A 20,693-nucleotide genomic window follows, 5' to 3' on the forward strand; every position below is an offset into this window, starting at 1 on the left:
TCAGTGGTTAGGAAAATTATAAGCAGGACTCCGGTCCTCATGGCTGGGCATGGTTGTTTGGTATCATCTGGCTCCCAATTTCTGGAATGGGAGGAAGGGTGGAGGGCTTCATGATCTTCAGTCTGAGATGAAGGGGTCCCACAGGAGTGGCTGAGTATCATTTGGAAGAAGCCTGTGGATTAGGCACTGGAGAAGGGTTAGTGGACTGAGAATAGAGCTTAACCCAAGAAATGTGCAGCCGTCCTGGTAGATTTTGTACCTTGACAGCTGTTGGCGTGGTTAGGATCACTGTGTGGGGTCCCTGCCACTTGGGAGATAGAGGGATTGTAGCTTCCTGAGGAGAAGAAATAAGAACTTGGTCTGCTATTTGAAGAGGTTGGGTAAGGAGGCCAGATAAAGGTTTGGGTAGGGTGGAGTCAGCATAACCCCATAGAAATGCTTGAATGTGATTTAGGAGAGGAATGGATATTTGAGAAGGAAGAAGGGAAGGAAGGGGCACTATTCCAGGTGGCAGGATGGGACGACAGTACATTAACTCAAAAGGGGAAATATTAGTTGGTTTCTTTGGGAGTGAGTGAAGATGCAGAAGAGCAAGGGGCAGGAGTTTAACCCAGTCGAGGTGAAGTTCTAAAGAGAGCTTGTTTAAAACATTTTTAAGAATTCGGTTTGCTCTTTCTACTTTGCCTGATGACTTTGGGTGAAAAAGAATGTGGAAATGCCAAGGGACCCCGAGAGCCTTGGCAAGTTGTTGGGTGACTTGGGAAATTAATTCAGGTCCATTATCTGACTGGAAGGAAGTAGGTACTCCAAAGCAAGGAATGATTTCATAAAGGATGAAGGTAGAGACAGTTGTTGCCCTTTTGTGGGAGGTAGGGATGGCTTCAATCCATCCTGAGAAGGTGTCTATCATAACCAATAAGTATTTAGACTTTTTTACTGTGGGCATGTGAGTGAAGTCAAGCTGCCAGTCTACCCCTGGAATGGTGCCACAGGCTTGGTGAGTTGGAAAAATGGGGGACCTGACAGCTGTAGAATTTGTTCGCAGGCAGACTTCACATGAGGAAGAGAGTTCCTTTAGAAATGAGATATCAAAGGAGGACAGTTGCAGATGAGTTTTAGCAAATTGTAAGAGTGAAGAAAGGTTGGGGTGAAACAGACGATGGAGATAGGAAAGTATTTCCCTGTTGGGGGGTGGTGGAGGTAAAGGATTATGGAGAGCCATAATAGGGGCTGGCCTGGATGAGAGGGAAGCCCTTTTAGCTTCCTCATCTGCCTTGTTATTACCTGAAGAGATGAATGATTGATGTGTTTGATGGGCTCTGCAATGTACAAGGCCTATAGTTGATGGGAGGTGAACAGCCTCAAGGAGTTTTAGAATGTAACTAGAGTTGGTGATGGAGTTTCCTCTTGTAGTAAGAAGGCCTCTCTCTTTCCAGATAGCAGCATGAGAGAGGATAATGTTAAAAGCATATTTGGAGTCGGTGTAGACTGTGAGAGATTGTCCCTTTGTGAGGGTGAATGCGCGGGTAAGGGCAATTAGTTCCGCCTGTTGATTGGTGGTGTTGTTGGGTAGTGGTCTTGACTCTATTACCTTTTTAAGAGAGACAATGGCATATCCAGCTCGACGGATTCCTTTATGGAGAAATGAGCTTCCATCAGTGAACCATATGAAAGTAGGGTTGCGTAGAGCTCCTTCCTGGACGTTAGAGGAGTAGGGAAGTAACTCTTCCAGGGTCTCAAGGCAGCTGTGGGTTGCAGAAGCATGTATATTGGAAGGTAGGGGTAAGAGGGTGGCTGGATTTAAAGGAGAGGATGTTTTGAAGGAAATGGAAGAGTCCTCGATAAGAGCGGTTTGTAAGGTTAACACCCGACAGGGTGGTAGCATTTGCAGACCTTTATAAGTAAGAAACTTAGACAGATGAAGAGGTGAGAGCACTTCGGTGGGAGCCCCGAAAGAGAGTTTTTTTGATTCCTGAATTAAGACAAATGCTGCTGCTAATACTCTTAAGACATGGTGCCCAGCCCCTTATAGTGGGGTCTAACCTCTTTGACAGGTATGCTATGGGTCCAAAAGTGGGACCAAACATGTGTCCTAAGACCACCAGGGCGAACCCACTTTTCTTGGAGACAAACAGGTAGAATAGTTTGGTTAAGTCAGGGAGGTGTAGGGCTGGGGCTTGAAGAAGGGCTTTCCTTAAGATCTGGAAAGGGGCTTTCACTGTGTTGAGGAGAGGTTCAGTGGGAGTACCCTTTGAAGCCTCATATAGGGGAGCTGCTAGGATGGAAAAATTGGGGATCCAGGATCATAAATATCCTGCTAATCCCAAAAAGGAAAGGATTTCTTCTTTGGTGGATGGAGTGGGCTTGTCCTGTATTAATGCTTTTCTCTCTACAGTGATGGCTTTAAATCCAGGTGAGAGGCTGACACCTAAGTAAACAACCTGAGACTGGGAAAGTTGCACTTTTGCTGGAGAAACTCTATAACCCCTGTCAGCCAGAAAGTTTAAAAGCTTAATTGTGTCCCTTTGGGAGTCCCAAGAGAGGGGCTACATAGAAGAAGATCATCAACATACTGTAAGAGAAAGGAGGAAATGAATGTGAGAGAAGCAAGATCCTGAGATAATGTTTGGCCAAAGAGATGAGGACTGTCTCGGAAACCCTGTGGGAGAACTTTCCAGGTCAGCTGAGAAGAAACTCGAATGAAAGGGTCAGTCCAAGTAAAAGCAAAGAGATCCTGTGAATCAGGGTGAAATGGAACAGTAAAAAATGCATCCTTTAAATGTAGTACCGAAAAGTATGTGGTGGAAGAAGGGATAGAAGAAAGTAGGGTGTAAGGATTGGATACAATGGGAAAGATGGGGACCACTGCTGAGTTAATGATGTGGAGATCTTGCACTAGATGGTAAGATCCATTAGGTTTCCTAACAGCCAGGATGGGAGTGTTATAAGGCGAGTTGGCAGGGCGCAGGAAGCCTTTCTACCTTAAATCCTGGATGATTGGTTGAAGTCCTATAAGGCTCCTTTGGGAAAGGGGATATTGGGCCTGGGCTGGGTAGGATGTTGGGTCCTTTAGATGAATGAGTACAGGTGAGCAATTAGCTACAGAGGGTGTATGAGTGTCCCAGACCTTGGGGTTAACCAGGGAGGGAGGAAGGGGATATGAGGACTCTGTTTGAACTGTATATTCCTGTAGAGTCATAAGGAGAGGAATAGCAGAGGAGTCTTGGCTAAGGCACATGGTGGGTAAGAAGGAAATAGAGGCACCCAATTTGGTTAGGATGTCCCTTCCCAGAAGGGGAATGGGACATGAAGGAATTATTAAGAAGGAATGAGTAAAGCCAATTTGTCCTATATGGCAGCTTATTGGAGGGGTTTGTAGGGGATTATATGGTTTTCCCTCTACCCCGACAATAGAGGATTTGGCAGGGGAAGTGGGTCCCCCAAATTCCCGCAGCACTGAGAATGTGGCTCCGGTGTCTATAAGGAAAGGGATCTGCCTGCCTGCCACCATAAGGGTCACCCAGGGCTCCTGAGTTGTGATGGTCGTCAGGTGCAGAAGTCCCAGGCCCCTTCATTCATCCATTGCCAATCCCAGCAAGTCGCCAGAGGGAGGGGCCAAGGATGACCTGGCACTTCTCTGAGCACCAGGGCAATCCATTGCCCAATGTCGCGGTTGGTGGCATTTTGGACAAGGACTTGGGAGCTGCCGGGGGTTGGGGCAGGTTCATGCCCAGTGGCCCTCTTGCCTGCACTTGAGGCATGAGCTTGAAGGTCTTCTGGGAGCTTGGGCATCCCTAGCGGTGGACAGTTGGGCAGGTCTAGCTGGCTGAAAGGCTTTGGCCAGTATTTGGTATTTTAATTTTTGTTTTTTTCCTTCCCTTCCATTATAAACCTTGAATGCCACTGCTAGAATTTGTGACTGTGGGGTAAGAGGCCCCCTATCCAACTGCCTCAATTTCACCTTTATGTCAGGGTAACTTTGGGAAAAATAATAAGTCATAAGTAGCTACCATCCCTTCGGGGTTTCGGGATCCTGGTTGGTGTACCTAAGCATGGCCTCTGTAAGGCGGCTTAGAAATGCTGATGGGTTTTCATCTTTGTCCTGTATTACTTCCTGAAGTTTATCATAGTTAATGGGTTTAATAGTAGCTTTTCGTAGACCTGCAAGGATGCAGGTTTGAAACCTATCTCGCTGTAGACACCCAGCCTCAGTATTATAGTCCCATAGGGGCTCTCTATTTGGTACCACTTCAGCCCCAATGGGATGGGTTGGAGTCGATTGATGAATATCATATGCATAATTGCACGCCTGTTCCCAGACCCTCCTGTGTTCCTCAGGGGTTAGGGTGTTGGACATGATTATGTAAATGTCATGCCAGGTAAGGTTATAAGACTGGGTAAGGTACTGAAATTCCTTAATGAAGGTTGCAGGGTTGGAGGTGAAGGAACCTAGCCGCTTCTCTATTTGAGACAGATCAGACAGTGAAAAGGGGACATGAACTTTGATTACTCCGTCTGCGCCAGCCACCTCCTGTAAAGGGGCTAAGATATGTGCACGGGACCATGGTGGGGGGACTTGGTGGGCTGAATGGAGGAGCGGAAGGAGAAACAGAATGAGGCAAAGAAGAAGAATGGACAGGGGCTTCTGCAGTAGGAGGCTTGTAAGGAGATGACTCATCAGCTGGATCGAACTCGGAAGGGAAAGAAGGGTTAAAAGGTGGGGGAGAAGCCAAGAGAACGGGTTCAGGTTTTTGAGGAGAGCAGAGATTAGGTTTAGCCTGAAAGAAAGAAAAAACACAAAAGGGAAAAGTTCCTTTCCATTCACCAGGTTGCCCACATATGTACTTAATTATAACTAGTACAATTAGGCATATAATTATACCTAGTACAAAGCTAGAATTTAGGGTGTCATAAATAGACCATTCTGACTTACTATCTAAAGGACAATTTAGCTCTGATTCAGGGAAGAGGTGAAGGGGTTTGAGATGATTTAATAAGCATCTCAGGGGCGAGTTTGCTGGGCTGGATGTCCCGAATCCCATGGTAAGCTGAGACCCACCTGGCTAGTGGATTTTGGCGTCCCAAGAACCACGGTGCCAGGCAACGAGAGGTTAGAACAAAGGTTTGGTCATCACCTAAAAACAGTGTTTAACCAGGCAAATAGCCGAGAGAGAGTTTGAAGACCTGGCCAGGATTTCGAGCGAGACGCAGTGGGAAATAAGAGAGAGAGCTTCAAACCCCGAGAAAGAATCTCAGCACCATAAAATTCAGGAATCCACCCAGCAACTAGGACCAACTATGGGGACCAAGGAGGTACCCCCACACCTCAGCAGTTGGGCGGCGGGAGCCGCGAGGGGGAAGCTGCAGAGCGGCGAGAGGGAAGCCGTGAGGCAAGCAGCGAAAGCCGCGAGCTGGCGGAGGGAACCGTGGGAATGGCCAATTCTCAAATAAGGGGGGGCCGCAGCGGGAGCCGCAGGTGGCTGAGATGTGTTTAAGTGGTCAGGGGGCCTGCCTAAGGGGAACTCACCAATTTTGGAGTCCGGTGTTGTATGCAGAAAACTGGGCATTCAGGTAAATGGAAGGTGAGCCTGTATCTGTGGGTGCCGGGGCTATCGGATGGGATTCCGCTTGCTTAGTCAGCGGAAAAAACCCATCCCGGGTTTCAGCACCAGATGTTAGGGGCAGTTATGGTTCATCCATAACTCCCAGAAAAACGCTCTGCAGACACAGGTCTCACATGAGGAACATTTATTTTATGCAGACAATTCACGTTCACTCGGGGAAGGGAAGAAGGAAAAGAAGAAGGAACATGGTGCATGGTTTCTCCTCATATTGGTATTTCGTGGGCTGGGAGGAACCAATCATGGAGGAGAATTATTACAGACTGACTGATGGACCAATGACATATTAGAACGTAATGTGGGAGGCAGGAAGATTACGGCAACGTAAGCCAGAAATTCCTGTAACGGGAGAGGCGGGCGTAACGCAGATTGACAGGTGGTTAGGAGGCCAGGAATTCCTGTAGCGGGAGAGAAAGGTGGCTTTATACCTTACACTCCTGACTTTACTAGTTTTCTTAAGGAAAAAGTTGATTTGGAAGTATAATTTCCCAATCTTACATGATATTACCAGCAAATGTCTCAAGTTAAGTTCCTCCTAATTTTTCTTATTAAATGTTATCTCTTTTAATTTTTTTTCTGCACTGGAAAGAATTCCTATCAAAAACCACAATTGTCTGGGTTTCTACCAAATATTGCAGAAAAAGAACAAACCAGGTTTGCAAACAAACATCTTCAAGGTTCAACATTCTCACCATTTCTCTACATTCATGAAATCAAAAGACTCATTATGTCAAATAGCCCTCATGCTACACTCTCACATCAAAGCAAAATGTTTACTACTAAAAACATTTTTAGATGGAGAACCTCCAGGTACTTAGATCACAGGCATTGCTCCACTCCCTACTCCCACTACCCTGTGATCTAGCAAAGGATTGCTTCTCTCTAGCCTGCTCACCTCAGCAACCAGGACAAAAATTACCTAATAATGCACACCCTGAGTATGTAATGGGGAAGAGCACCTCACTTGGGTTCTAGTAACCTGTATTCTCAGACTGATCAGTGACCACCTGAGCCCACATGCCCATCCAGAGCAACTCAAGCAGGTAATGAAGTTACAGATTTCCACTGGTCTGATCTCAACACCATGAGAAGTACAGAATCTGTGCTCAGAATAAATGTGTGGTGTTTGAGATGGACTGTATGCAACTACCATACTGATGAGGAAAGGCTCACAAGTTAGTATCTATATACCATAAGTATAAATATAATGGACATAGACTCTTTGTGCCTGTTTGTCCCATACCTGCAATTTGCAAATGCTGCTGTAATGCTCTTTCTGTATGTCAGTATATTATATACTGAACCCAAATACTGTCAATACACCAAGGCTGGCCCTAAGAATACGTGAGATTTGATTTCAATGCCTGGAAACTTACTATAGAGTAGGGAAGAAGAGATTTTCTTATACACACAAAAATGTAGATACAACTGCCTCTCAATCCTTCTAGGATACAAGATGACATGGGAAGAGAAAGGGAGAAGATCTCATTAGCAATTGTGTATACAGAGATAAGTGAATCTGGGAAATCTTCGTGATATATTTAATTTATACTGAGGAATCTACATTTTTGCCAACTACATCACCTTTTGTTTGTAGGTGTTCAAGGATAAATAGAACCTAGACAAAACAAAATGGGAGAGAAGTAATTCATAGGGTGTTTTTATGAATGGTGATGCTTCTTTAGTGAATGATTATCAGGATGCATAAGTTTCATTCCCTGTGCCTCTCCATGTATTTGGTCATAGGTGAAATATTCCTCTTAAGAAGCTAGAGTGCTCAAGCAAACCGCCAAGTCTTTCATGGGCATGAAGCCACTAAAATTGACAAAATGTTTAAAAATTCATTGGATTCAACTCCAAAATACTGTAAATTGAAGACAAAGCCAGGTGAATCCAGGACAAGGCCACAACCTGTTCTTCCTACCCTCTTCCAAGGAATATGTACAACCTACTGGATCAGAAGACACAAATTAAAACCAAAGAGAAATAGAACAAGGAAAAGCTTGAGAGGTAAGGGGCAAAGATAGAAGCAATGGAATATATCCACTTTCCTGATGCTTTTAGACCTGGAAAAAGCCCTAGTTGAGAGTAGGCAAGGTAATTCATTTTGAAAATAAATTAAAAATATTATTCCTCACATAAAAATTCAACACTAAATTTCTTTGTAGTCTTCATATGGCTTAAGAGTTGGTAACAAATTTTCATAAGTGTGCTTAAATTTTGCATGTCTCCAGCACCTCTTTGGGCATATAGCACCAATAGTATCTCTTTGGTTTCTTCACTTCAGTACAGGTCCTCTTACATGCCTACCTAGTGCTCTACCCCTGAGCTCCACCATAGCTGATTCCCTCCTTAATTTTCAGATTAAATCTTTGTTTTAACATCCTGTGACAATGAGATAGAATAATGCTTATCTACTGGACAAGAGCTGAAGAGCACAGTGGGAAAGTAGATACAGAGTTGAGCCTGTAGTTCTACCTATAAATATTGTTCTTTACAAATTGCTTTTGAATGAAAAATCATAAAATTTTAACATTTGTTTAATTATAGTGGAGAGTGTGCAAATGCTTATATTTTCTACAGGCCTTGGACCTGGCTTGCAAATTCTCTCTAGCATACCCTATGTCCTCACTTATGCTGACTTCAATATTCATGTAGTTTGTGCATCCCACAAAGAAATATTTCAATTGTCTTTAAGCAATTCCTTCCGTATTAACTGAGGACTAGCAAAAATTTTAGAGTTTCTGTACACCTACCATCCTGACCACACTATTAGTGATATTTTACATTAATGTTGTATATGACCAAAACCACACAGTTGATGGTAGTACAACCAAATCACCTACACTACGGATCTCACTTGGATTTCATTGTTTAATGCATGCACTACTTGTGTGTGAAAATCTATAACATTTAATTTTTTTAAAAAAATGGAAGTTTAACTGAATGCCTGAATTACTCTTCTACTAGTCATATATAAAAAATCCAGTTTATCCAAATTCTTCCCACACATATATTAAAAATTATTATATATAAGTGGAGTATAGAAGTCTCTTATATGGGTGTGTTATGAAACATTATTCAGTGCCTGTAAATGGAATCATTTTCTTCTTTTTTCTCCTTTTTGGTCTGCCTTTGGCATGGCTGTTTTGTAATCTCCTCTTCTTTTAAGTACACCATTTACTTTAGATAATACCCATCTTAATGGATTTCTCTTAATTCTCCTGAAGGATTCCATGTCCAAAGAGATATATTCTGAGATAACAGAGGTTAGGACTTTCAGATAAATTTTTCTAAGACAATTCAGAACATAATTCAGGTTCTTATGAAACATTTGTTGAATCACTCCACAGAAGAAAATTTCTGAATTTTCAAATTATCTTCTTTATTATTTAGCTTCACTTACTATAACAAAATTTCTGACACAAGCTATTCATGAAATAGAGAGGTTAAATAAGCTTACAGATTTGACTGAAAGTCAAAACTTCATAGCCCAGGTTCTGGGTCAGGCCCCATAGTGGTGCTAAAAAGTCCCAGAATGGGAACTCTATCAAGGAAGAGAAGAAGGATGGAATAAAAATTGTCATGACACATGAAACTGTCCCTCACCACCCCTTCTATCTTCCTACATTCTGGGGTTTTTATCAATCTAATATCATTGAATCCATTACCAATTTATCTCCTTTGAAATAATATTTCCTACTTTCTCTTCCATCAATTTTATGGGACGGTAACCTACATTAATCAAAAATGCCTTGAAAATGGAATGTCATTTTAAATGGCAAAATCTTCCTTCTTGTTTAGAGTGAAAGTGTGGCTAAAAAGAACCACTAATGACCATAACCGGATATGTGTTAGACCTGTGCTGTAAGTTCCAGATCATCAGACCCAAGGAATACTTTTATAGTGCTGCTCTCCAGGCCTGGGAGTGTCCCATCATCCTATGGTCCTACATGACTCCTAGCCATATCAGAATGGATGTCTGAGGGAAATTAGAGAAGGAAATGCAGGCTAGTCTCCTTCTATTAGTCCTATAACCCAGGAGTTGGTTACATTACTCTCCTCACTGGCTTTGGTCAATGCCTAGTCATGTGATGATATCAGCAGTAAAAAAGGAAGATAAATGGAATCCTTGAGACCTAAAACTCAATCACTGTTACAGAACACAAAATTGGTGTTATTGGGGTAATCTAGAAGTTGTGACATGTGGTGATGGCATCTCAAATTCTATGGTCACATGAAGATTCTTTGAAAGCTCTGAAAACAAAATAAGGCAAGATGGGGCAGAGAACAGTGCCAAAGCCATCATATAGGGCTCCAGGAGACCAGGGGCTGGAATTAACTTATTCTGAAAGATGTGATACTGGAAAATTCCTTAGTTTTAGCCTTAGTTTTTTTTTTGTTTTGTTTTGTTTTTTGTTTTTGTTTTTTGTTTTTCAGTATGTGTGTGTGTGCTAGGTAAGGATATTACAAAAGATGATCTAAAAAGAACACATTAAGATTGTGATACATTAATAAATAGAGGGAACAAGACATGCCTTGAAAGAGGGTAATTTTTAATTTAAATCTTTTTTATACTTACAGGCTGCATTTTGGTTCATTGTACACAAATGGGGTACAAATTTTCATTTCTATGGTTGCACACAATGTAGATTCACACCACTCGTGTAAACATACATATACATAGGGTAATGTTGTCTGTTCATTTTACTATCTTTCTGTCTTCTACCTCTTTCCACCCCATTTTCCTCTATACCTTCCAAAGTTTCTTCATTCTTCTCTTCCCCCCACCACCTCCCCTTGTTATATATTGTCACTGATCGAAGAAAATATTTGGTCTTTGATATTTTGGGCTTGGCCTATTTCACTTAGCATGATATTTTCCTACTTCATCCATTTACCAGCAAATGCCATAATTTTATTCTTCTTTATGGCTGAATAATATTCCATTGTGTATATATATATATATATATATATATATATATATATATATATACCATAGTTTCTTTATGCACTCATCAATTGAAGGGCATCTTGGTTGGTCCAACAATCTAGCTATTGTGAATTGAGAAACTATGAATATTGATGTGGCTGCATCACTGTAGTATGCTGATTTTAAGTCATTGGATATAAACTGAGGAGAGATAGCTGGGTCAAATGGTGGGTTCATTCCAACTTTTCTGAGGAAACTCCATATTGCTTTCCAGAGTGGCTGCACCAATGTGCAACTCCACCAGCAATGTATGAGTGTTCCTTTTTCCCCATATTCATGCCAACACTTATTATTGCTTGTGTTCTTGATAATAGTCATTCTAATTGAAGTTAGATGAAATCTTAGGGTGGTTTTAATTTGCGTTTCTCTAATGATTAGGGATAATGAACACTTTTTCATGTATTTGTTAATCACCTGTATATCTTCTTCTGTGAAGTGTCTGCCCATTTCCTTAGCCCATTTATTGATTGGGTTCTTTGTATTTTTGGTGTAAAGTTTTTTAAGTTCGTAATAAATTTTGGAGATAAGTGCTCTGTCTGAAGTGTGTGTGGAAAAGAGTTTCTCCCACTCTGTAGGCTCTCTTTTCACATTATTGATTGTTTTCTTTGCTGAGAAAAAACATTTTAGTTTGAATCTATTCCATTTATTGATTCTTGTTTTTATTTCTTGCATTATGGGGTTCTTGTTAAGGAAGTCTGGTCCTAAGTCCACGAGATGGAGATTCGGGCCTACTTTTTCTTCTATTTGGTGAAGGATCTCAGGTCTAATTCCTAGATCCTTGATCCATTTTGAGTTGAGTTTTGTACAGGGTGAGAGATAGGGGTTTAGTTTCATTTTACTGCATATGGATTTCCAGTTTTGCCAGCACCATTTGTTGAAGAGGATATCTTTTCTCCATTGTATGCTTTTGGCACCTTTGTCTAGTATGAGAAAACAGTACTTATGTGGGTATGTCTCTGTGTCTTCTATCCTGTACTTGTCTATTTGGTCTACCTGTCTATTTTGGTGCAGTACCATGCCATTTTTGTTACTTTTGCTCTATGGTAGAGGTTAAGGTCTGGTATTGTGATACCTCCTGCCCAGGATTGCTTTGGCTGTTCTGGGTCTTTTGTTGTTCCAGATGAATTTCATGATTGCTTTTTCTGTTTCTATGAAAAATGACATAGGGATTTTAATTGGAATTGTGTTAAATCTGTATAGCATCTTTGGAAGTATGACCATTTTAATAATATTAATTCTGCCTATCCAAGAACATGGGAGACCTTTCCATCTTCTAAGGTCTTCTTCAATTTTGTTCTTTAATGTTTTGTAGTTTTCATTGCAGAGATCTTTCACCTCTTTGGTTAGATTAATTCCCAAGTATTTTAATTTTTTTGTTTGAGGCTATTGTGAATGGAGTTGTTTTCCTCATTTTCCTTTCAGATGTTTCATCACTTATGTATAAAAGTGCTTTAGATTTTTGCGTGTTGGTTTTGTATCCTGCTATTTTGTTGAATTCATTTATGAGGTCTATTCTGGAGGAGATTTTTTGGATCCTCTAAATAGAGGATCATGTCATCATCAAATGGTGACAGCTTGAGTTCCTCTTTTCCTATTCGTATCCCTTTTATTTCTTTAGTCTGTCTAATTGCTCTGGATAGTATTTCAAGGATGATGTTGAATAGAAGTGGCGCAAGAGGGCATCCCTGTCTTGTTCCAGTTTTTAAAGGGAATGCTTTCAGTTTTTCTCCATTAAGAATGATGTTGGGTGTTCATTGTCCCTCCATACCTTGGGTTTCAACCAGAGGATATCTCTTTCTTGGTGCAGTAGTTTTTGCTGCTTATCGATTCCCTGCTGTTTACCCCATTTGTCTACTGTGATAACCTGCAGTCTGCCAGCATATTGACTACTTTTTGAATGCAGATTCCTCACTCTCTTGTGCCTACCATCAGCCATTTGCCTGCCTCTTACCTGTCCATTACCTACCTTTCACCTACCTGTTACCCACAGCCCAAGGTTCACCTGCCAATCATCCAACAGCAGCCAGCAGACTGACCACAGATTGCTAGTGGAGCACCAGCTGCCTGCTCTTGCCTGGAAGTTCACTGTCACAGTACATGCAGGTTTGGTTACATGTGGCTGCTGCCATTTTGAGACAACAGCCAAGACCTATAGGACCCCTGGCTGGATTGACTGAGACCCATCTCCAGGACCCCTCAGCCTGACTGACCACTCCTACCTCTGGGGCCCTCAGACCAAGTGACTACTCCCTAACTCCAGGATCTCCAGACCGACTGACTGTGCCATACCACCCGAACTCCCAGACCAACTGACTGCACCCCACCTCCAGGATCCCGCAACCAGACTGACCACATCCTGTTTCCTGGACCCCTGCCCAACCAACCACACCAGCCTCCAGGACCTCCATCTGACCATGCCCACACCCTGTGCTACAGCTCCCCATTTGCCAGACTAGACCACTTGGAAGACAGAACTTCAGACAATGAAGACAAAATATTTGGAAACCAGAGTAGCCATTTTGGCTAATCCTGGAAGCCATATCTCCCATCTTTAGGTGGGGCAAATATCATCCTGAGACACCTGCTGAAGCTTGGAAGTTCATTGTCAGGTATCTCTCATACATCAGGCTCCTGAAGACTGGGAAGTTTGAATACTATATGACTGTTAGAGTGCAGAATGTTTTTTCTCCTTGTTGAAAAATTTTAAGTTTTAATTTCTTTACTTTTCTCATTCTATTTTTCTTTTGTTTACCTGTTCCCTCATAGTCTCTTTCTCACTTTTCACATGATAACAGCCAACTTCTTCTGATTGCACTCTCACTCTTTCTACAATCTAGAACTTCTATATACTCTTTTCTTATCCCATTAACAACTACATCCTAGACCCCTACCTATTCTCTTTGTCCTCCATTAGAAACTGCAGACCTTACTGCAAATCTATTTGTTATACTTTAGATAATATTTGAACTCATTTTGTTTATTATGACAATATCATTAATGTTCGCATAGGTGCTATTTGGTTTAGGGTTGCATATTGTCTGTACTGAGCACTGCTAATATTGATCTTCCCCCTTAAATAAAAGGTTTTGGAAACCTATAGGGCCACTATAAGCCTACAGGGGGGAAACTGCAATACCCCAGATCTGTACTGCTAGAGGGGAAGATACATGAACAACATGAAAAAACAAGGGAAGAAAATGATCCAAACAAACCTAGATTGTATATTAATAGATCTGAGTGACAGTATGGTAGAAGAAATGTCAGAAAAGGAGTTCAGAATATATATAAGTTAAATGATTTGTGAAGAAAAGGATAATACAAGGGAGCAAATGAAGGCAATGAATGATCACTCCAATAAACAGTTGAAAGAGCGACTGCAGGAAGCAAAAGATCATTTCAACAGAGATAGGGATTCTGAAAAAAAAGTCAAACAGAAATCCTTGAAATGAAAGAAACAGTAAACCAAATAAAAAACTCAATGGAAAGCATCACCAACAGACTAGACCATTTGGAAGACAAAACCTCAGACAAAAAGACAATATATTTAATCTCGAAAATAAATTTGCCCAAAAAGAGAAGATGCTAAGAAATCATGAACAGAACCTCCAAGAACTATGGGACATCATGAAAAGACCGAATTTAACAATTATGGGGATTGAGGAAGGCACAATCAGTAACACAATCAATAACTTAGACTTAACAGACATACATAGAATAGTCCATCCATCAGTGAGCAAATTCACTTTCTTCTCAGCAGCACATGCTACCTTCTCTAAAATAGACCATATGTTATGCCACAAAGCAGTCCTTAGTAAATGCAACAAAATAGGGATACTACCATGTGTTGTATCAGATCATAATGAAATGAAGTTAGAAATCAACGACAAAATAAAAAACAAAAACTCCTCCAACACCTGGAGACTAAATAATATGCTATTGAATGAAGTATGGATAATAGAAAACATCAGGGAGAAGATAAAAAAATTCTTAGAGGTAAATGAGAACAATGATACAACATATCAAAATCTCTGGGACATTCTGAAAGGAGTACTAAGAGGAAAGTTCATTCCATTGAGCTCATACATTAAAAAAATAAAAAGTCAAAATCCACATTACCTAACATTACATCTCAAAGCCCTAGAGAAGGAAGAACAGATCAACGCCAAAAATAGTAGAAGACAGGAAATAATTAAAATCAGAGCTGAAATTAATGAAATTGAAACAAGAGAAACAATTCAAAAAATTGACGAAAGTTGGTTCTCTGAAAAACTAAACAAAATTGATAAACCTTTAACCCATTAACAAAGAGAAGGAGAGAGAAAACTCAAATTACTAAAATTTGAAAAAGGAAATATCACGACAGACACCACTGAAGTACATAACATACTGAGAAGCTACTTTGGAAATCTATACTCCAACAAAATAGAAAATACCAAAGACATCAACAAATTTTTAGAGACATATGATCCTCCCAAACTGAACCAGGAGGACATACACAATTTAAACAGATCAATATCAAGCAATGAAATAGAAGAAGTCATCAAAAGCCTACTAACTGAGAAAAGCCCAGGACCAGACGGATTCTCAGCCGAGTTCTACAAGACCTTCAAGGAAGAACTCGTTCCAATACTTCTCAAAGTATTCCAGGAAATAGAAAAGGAGGAAACCCTACCAAATTAATTCTATGAAGCTAATATCACCCTCATACCCAAACCAGGAAGAGACACATCAAGGAAAGAAAATTTTAGATCAATATCTCTGATGAATATAGATGCAAAAATCCTTAACAAAATCCTGGCAAACTGCATTCAAAAACAAATAAGAAAATAGTGCACCACAATCAAGTGGGATTCATCCCAGGAATGCAAGGTTGGTTCAAAATCCATAAATCAATAAATGTAATCCATCATATCAATTGACTTAAGGATAAGAATCATATAGTTATTTTAATTGGTACAGAAAAAGTTTTTGACAAAATAGAACACCCCTTCATGCTCAAAACACTATAAAATATAGGGATAGTAGGAACATACCTCAACATTGTAAAGGCTGTCTATGCTAAGCCTATGGCCAACATCATTCTTATTGGAGAAAAACTGAAAGCATTCCCTTTAAAAACTGGAACAAGACAGGGATGCCCTCTTGCGCCACTTCTATTCAACATCATCCTTGAAATACTATCCAGAGCAATTAGACAGACTAAAGAAATAAAAGGGATACGAATAGGAAAAGAGGAACTCAAGCTGTCACCATTTGATGATGACATGATCCTCTATTTAGAGGATCCAAAAAATCTCCTCCAGAATAGACCTCATAAATGAATTCAACAAAATAGCAGGATACAAAACCAACACGCAAAAATCTAAAGCACTTTTATACATAAGTGATGAAACATCTGAAAGGAAAATGAGGAAAACAACTCCATTCACAATAGCCTCAAACAAAAAAATTAAAATACTTGGGAATTAATCTAACCAAAGAGGTGAAAGATCTCTGCAATGAAAACTACAAAACATTAAAGAACAAAATTGAAGAAGACCTTAGAAGATGGAAAGGTCTCCCATGTTCTTGGATAGGCAGAATTAATATTATTAAAATGGTCATACTTCCAAAGATGCTATACAGATTTAACACAATTCCAATTAAAATCCCTATGTCATTTTTCATAGAAACAGAAAAAGCAATCATGAAATTCATCTGGAACAACAAAAGACCCAGAACAGCCAAAGCAATCCTGGGCAGGAGGTATCACAATACCAGACCTTAACCTCTACCATAGAGCAAAAGTAACAAAAATGGCATGGTACTGCACCAAAATAGACAGGTAGACCAAATAGACAAGTACAGGATAGAAGACACAGAGACATACCCACATAAGTACTGTTTTCTCATACTAGACAAAGGTGCCAAAAGCATACAATGGAGAAAAGATATCCTCTTCAACAAATGGTGCTGGCAAAACTGGAAATCCATATGCAGTAAAATGAAACTAAACCCCTATCTCTCACCCTGTACAAAACTCAACTCAAAATGGATCAAGGATCTAGGAATTAGACCTGAGATCCTTCACCAAATAGAAGAAAAAGTAGGCCCGAATCTCCATCTCGTGGACTTAGGACCAGACTTCCTTAACAAGAACCCCATAATGCAAGAAATAAAAACAAGAATCAATAAATGGAATAGATTCAAACTAAAATGTTTTTTCTCAACAGAGAAAGATCTTTACAGAGCTTCATAATTGATGACAGAGACAAATACACCACACCCTAAACAGAAAAGTAGAGACTGCATTCAGTTAGGACATCAAGATTTCCATTTTTCCTCCTGTTTCCTGTGCAAATCAATTATTGTTGATGGAACTTGGTATCTAAGAAAATGTGTGATGGATGCCTTCACTTTAGGATGCCTCTCTGCATGCTCAGAGGAGAATGTGCCCTCTATCCACTTGGGTGCCTCCAGCACCTGTGTGTTCTCTGGACTCTGAAGTCATAGTTTCACTTGTGTGCTAGCAAAAGATTTCAGGATTCTCTTATCTGCTCCTGATTCCTTCCAAGATTCCTTTTGTGCCCTATTTGACTGGCTTCTCTTCCCATTTGTTTCTGAACTTTGCTTCTTCTAGATTTTGTTGTATCCACATTTGACAGTCATCTGAGATATAACTTGGGAATTACTGCTCTGTTCTTCCCTCATCCACATATAATCAACACAGAGAAGTGGAGGATTCAAACTGATGGCAAACATGTAGAACCTGGGGTGTCCAAATCCACAATGTATGATATCAGGGGTAATCACTCATCCAGTTTGTGCTCCAAGTCTATCCAGTGTAAAAATGAGATGAATATATATTTTTACCTTAGGTTCTTTGGAAAATACAATGAGAAATTATGTGATAAACTCTTAAATTAACTATTGTTAATAATTAAGTTACAAGTGGGTCCCTTTACCTGTTTGGCACATTGTCCTAGGGAAGCTACAGGAATCGAGTACAGACACATCAACAGGAAGGTCACTTGGGCTACAACAAATAAGGCCACAGGGGCAGAGCTGCACATGCCATTTGCAGACAATATCAGGATGCCATGTGCTCCAGGTGCCAGACATGGAGCTAAAGGACTTGTTTGCCCGGCAGGATTTCTGTCTTGCTTTGGCCCTATCCCTTATTCCTACACCCCTATTTTTGTAAATGGAAATGTTTACTCAGTATGTTTATGTGTTGGATGATGTAAATTGCTTTTAATTGTATAGGAACTCACAATGCAAGATTGCCTTGAGCCTCGGGGATGACTTGGACTTGAACTTTGAGCAATCTTGGAACTGTTGAGACTATGGGCACTCTTGGGAATGGATTAAATGTATTTTGCATTGTGAGATGTTTATGAGCTTTTGGGAGCCAGGAGGGAATGGTACAGTTTGGATGTGAGGTATCCCCCAAAAGCTCATGTGTGAGACAATGCAAGAAGGTCCAGAGGAGAAATGATAGAATTTTGAGGGTCTAAACCCAATTAGTGAATTAATTCCCTGATAAAGATTTACACAGTGGTAACTGAAGTGGTAGGGTATGGGTAGAGGAGGTGGAAATTGGGGCATGACTTTGGAGTATATATTTGTTTCTGGCCACTGGAGTCTCTCTCTCTGCTTCCTGATAACCAGGATGTGAGCTGTTTCCCTCTGCCACACTCTTCCACTGTGATGTGCAGCCTCACCTCAAACCCCATGGAATTTAACAAGAATTCTATGGACTAAGACTTATGAAACACTGAGCCCTCAAATAAACTTTTCCTCCTTTAACATTGTTCTGGTCAGATCATTAGGTCACAGCAGTGAAATAGATGACTAAAACAGCAGTCCTCTGTAGATATTCTCTTTTTTCAAATTCCCTTTTTTCAGTGTGGCATGTGGGTCACACATAGAGCTCCGCACGCGGGATTAAAAAGTGAACCTGTCTCCAATGCTTGACTCAATGAGCTATTTCTATGATCAACCATTCTCACTCTCTCTTTAGCAAAATCTCACATTACCCTCATGGCAATAAAGTCAGGTCTTCTTTCACCTCCTTGAATGAAACTTTCTTTATGATTGGGATATTATAATCACTTATGTGTCTGTCTACATTTCTGCACCTAAGCAAAAAACTGTCCCAGGACACAGTAGTGCTGGTCCCCTCTGAGTGAGAGTGTTCAGATTATAGTATATTTCTTTGTCATTTATGCTCAGGTCAGAGAACTCAGGCTGTTCAGACAATAACTACTGGATTGGAATCCATATTTCAAGAATCCCCAGCTGTTGATAGATTACCTCACCTATTCCATCTTGTTTTCCTTCTCTTTAAAATGTAATCCCCACATAGCAGGGTGATCCTGAGAATCTGAGCTGATGCTGCAATTGCTCAAGTCTTCTTTGTGTTCCCAGGGGTCCCACTGAAGAGATGAGGAGCCTTGATCCAACCATTTCAGCCTGGAGGACAGAAGCCACACCAACCAATGGAAGTTATGAGAATCGTCCTCCAATTTGTGACATGAGTAATCTGATTCCACAAGTGCTCATCTTCATCATTTCCCTGACTGGGCTGGCAGGAAATGCATCTGTGCTGTGGTTCTTGGTCTTCCACATGCCCAGGAATGCCTTGTACATCCTAAACCTGACTGCTGCTGACTCCCTCCTTCTCTGCCTCTATGTTACTATTTGCCTGATAGAATTCATTCTTCACATTAACATTTTTACAGATGGCATCATACACACTGGGGTATTCATTTTCTACATTGCAGGCCTGAGCATGCTCTGTGCTAGAAACACTGAGCACTTCCTGTCAGTCCTGTGGCCCATTTGGAACAACTGCCATCACCCAAGACACACATCAGTTACCATGTGTGCCTTCTGACCCTGTCTCTATTTCTAAGCATCTGGACAGTGTCTTTTTTTTTCATCTCAACAAAGCTGAAGATCATAATAAAATAGTTGATTTTACTGTAATGGTATTACTGGTTTTTTTATTTGTGAATCTCTCAGGGTCTAGCCTGGCCCTACTGATAGGATGCTCTGTGGATTCAAACAGAAGTCTCTGACCAGGCTTTATGTTACCATCCTGCTCACTGTGTTGGTCTTTTTCTTTTGTGGTTTACTCTTTGGAGTCTATTTGTTCCTGTTAATGGGATTCAGAAATATATTGCACCAAACAGTTTCCTTTTTCTCGATTCACTTGTTTTGTCCTCTGTTAACAGCTCTGCCAACCCCATCATTTACTTCTTCATTGACTCCTTTAGGCAGCGGTTGTGGGGGTAGAACCTCAAGCTGGTGCTTGAGTGGGCTCTGCAGGATACTCCTGAGAAGGAGGAATGTGAAGGCAGCCTTTCTCAGGGAACCCTGGAGATGTCAGGCAGCAGAGTGGAGCAGGGATGAAGAGCCTCTGCTCTGGTCCATCAGTTGTGACTTCAAGAGGCAATAGTGCCCAGCCACAATTGACAGTTGTCTGCTCTCCTCTCAGTCTTGTGTCCCTGAAATACTTCCTAGCCCCTAAGAGTACTTCTGTCTTCACCGACTGCTGCATTTAGCCATTTCTAGCTCATTAGGCTCAGCCATCATTATACGTGTCCTAGCAAGAACCCATATTCCCTTCAAGTCCCTAAACAGAGGTCTTCTTCTCTTCCTAGGATGGAATATCTCTTAGTCATGGTGGTATCATGATCACCTCTACATCTTTATGAATTTCTATACCTGAGAAAATTTTGAGTGGTGCTTGGGGACTTCACCCAAGCATGTTGAGTGGGAATGCTGGGACCATAGAATTTCCCATGAAATAGAGCAACTGCAGTACAGTGCGGAGTCAAGGCTTTAGAATACTCTAGACATGACTTTGTATCCAGCCTCCAAGACTCCCTGGACTGTGATTAGTACATAAACACTTCAAGTCTCTGTATCCTCCCTTGTAATGGCCTAACACTAAATTCCACATAGAAGTGTGGCCCTGAGAATAGTAATCGCACATCATGTGCTAATGTCTGGTTTGTGTTCCCAAGAGTAATAGTAGAGTATTCTGAACATAAATCCATATATCTCAGTCTGGTAGATGTAACTCACACCAA

The 20,693-nt window shown here is 40.9% G+C and overlaps 1 pseudogene; it reads left to right on the forward strand.

Annotated features, from left to right (window-relative positions):
- The first annotated feature begins 1,444 nt into the window (after window positions 1-1,444).
- On the forward strand, window positions 1,445-20,010 carry LOC124959474 (mas-related G-protein coupled receptor member X1-like; annotated as a pseudogene).
- Window positions 20,011-20,693: the final 683 nt, after the last annotated feature.

The sequence above is a fragment of the Sciurus carolinensis genome, chromosome 11 (assembly GCF_902686445.1).
Source record: "Sciurus carolinensis chromosome 11, mSciCar1.2, whole genome shotgun sequence".
Lineage (NCBI taxonomy): Eukaryota > Metazoa > Chordata > Mammalia > Rodentia > Sciuridae > Sciurus > Sciurus carolinensis.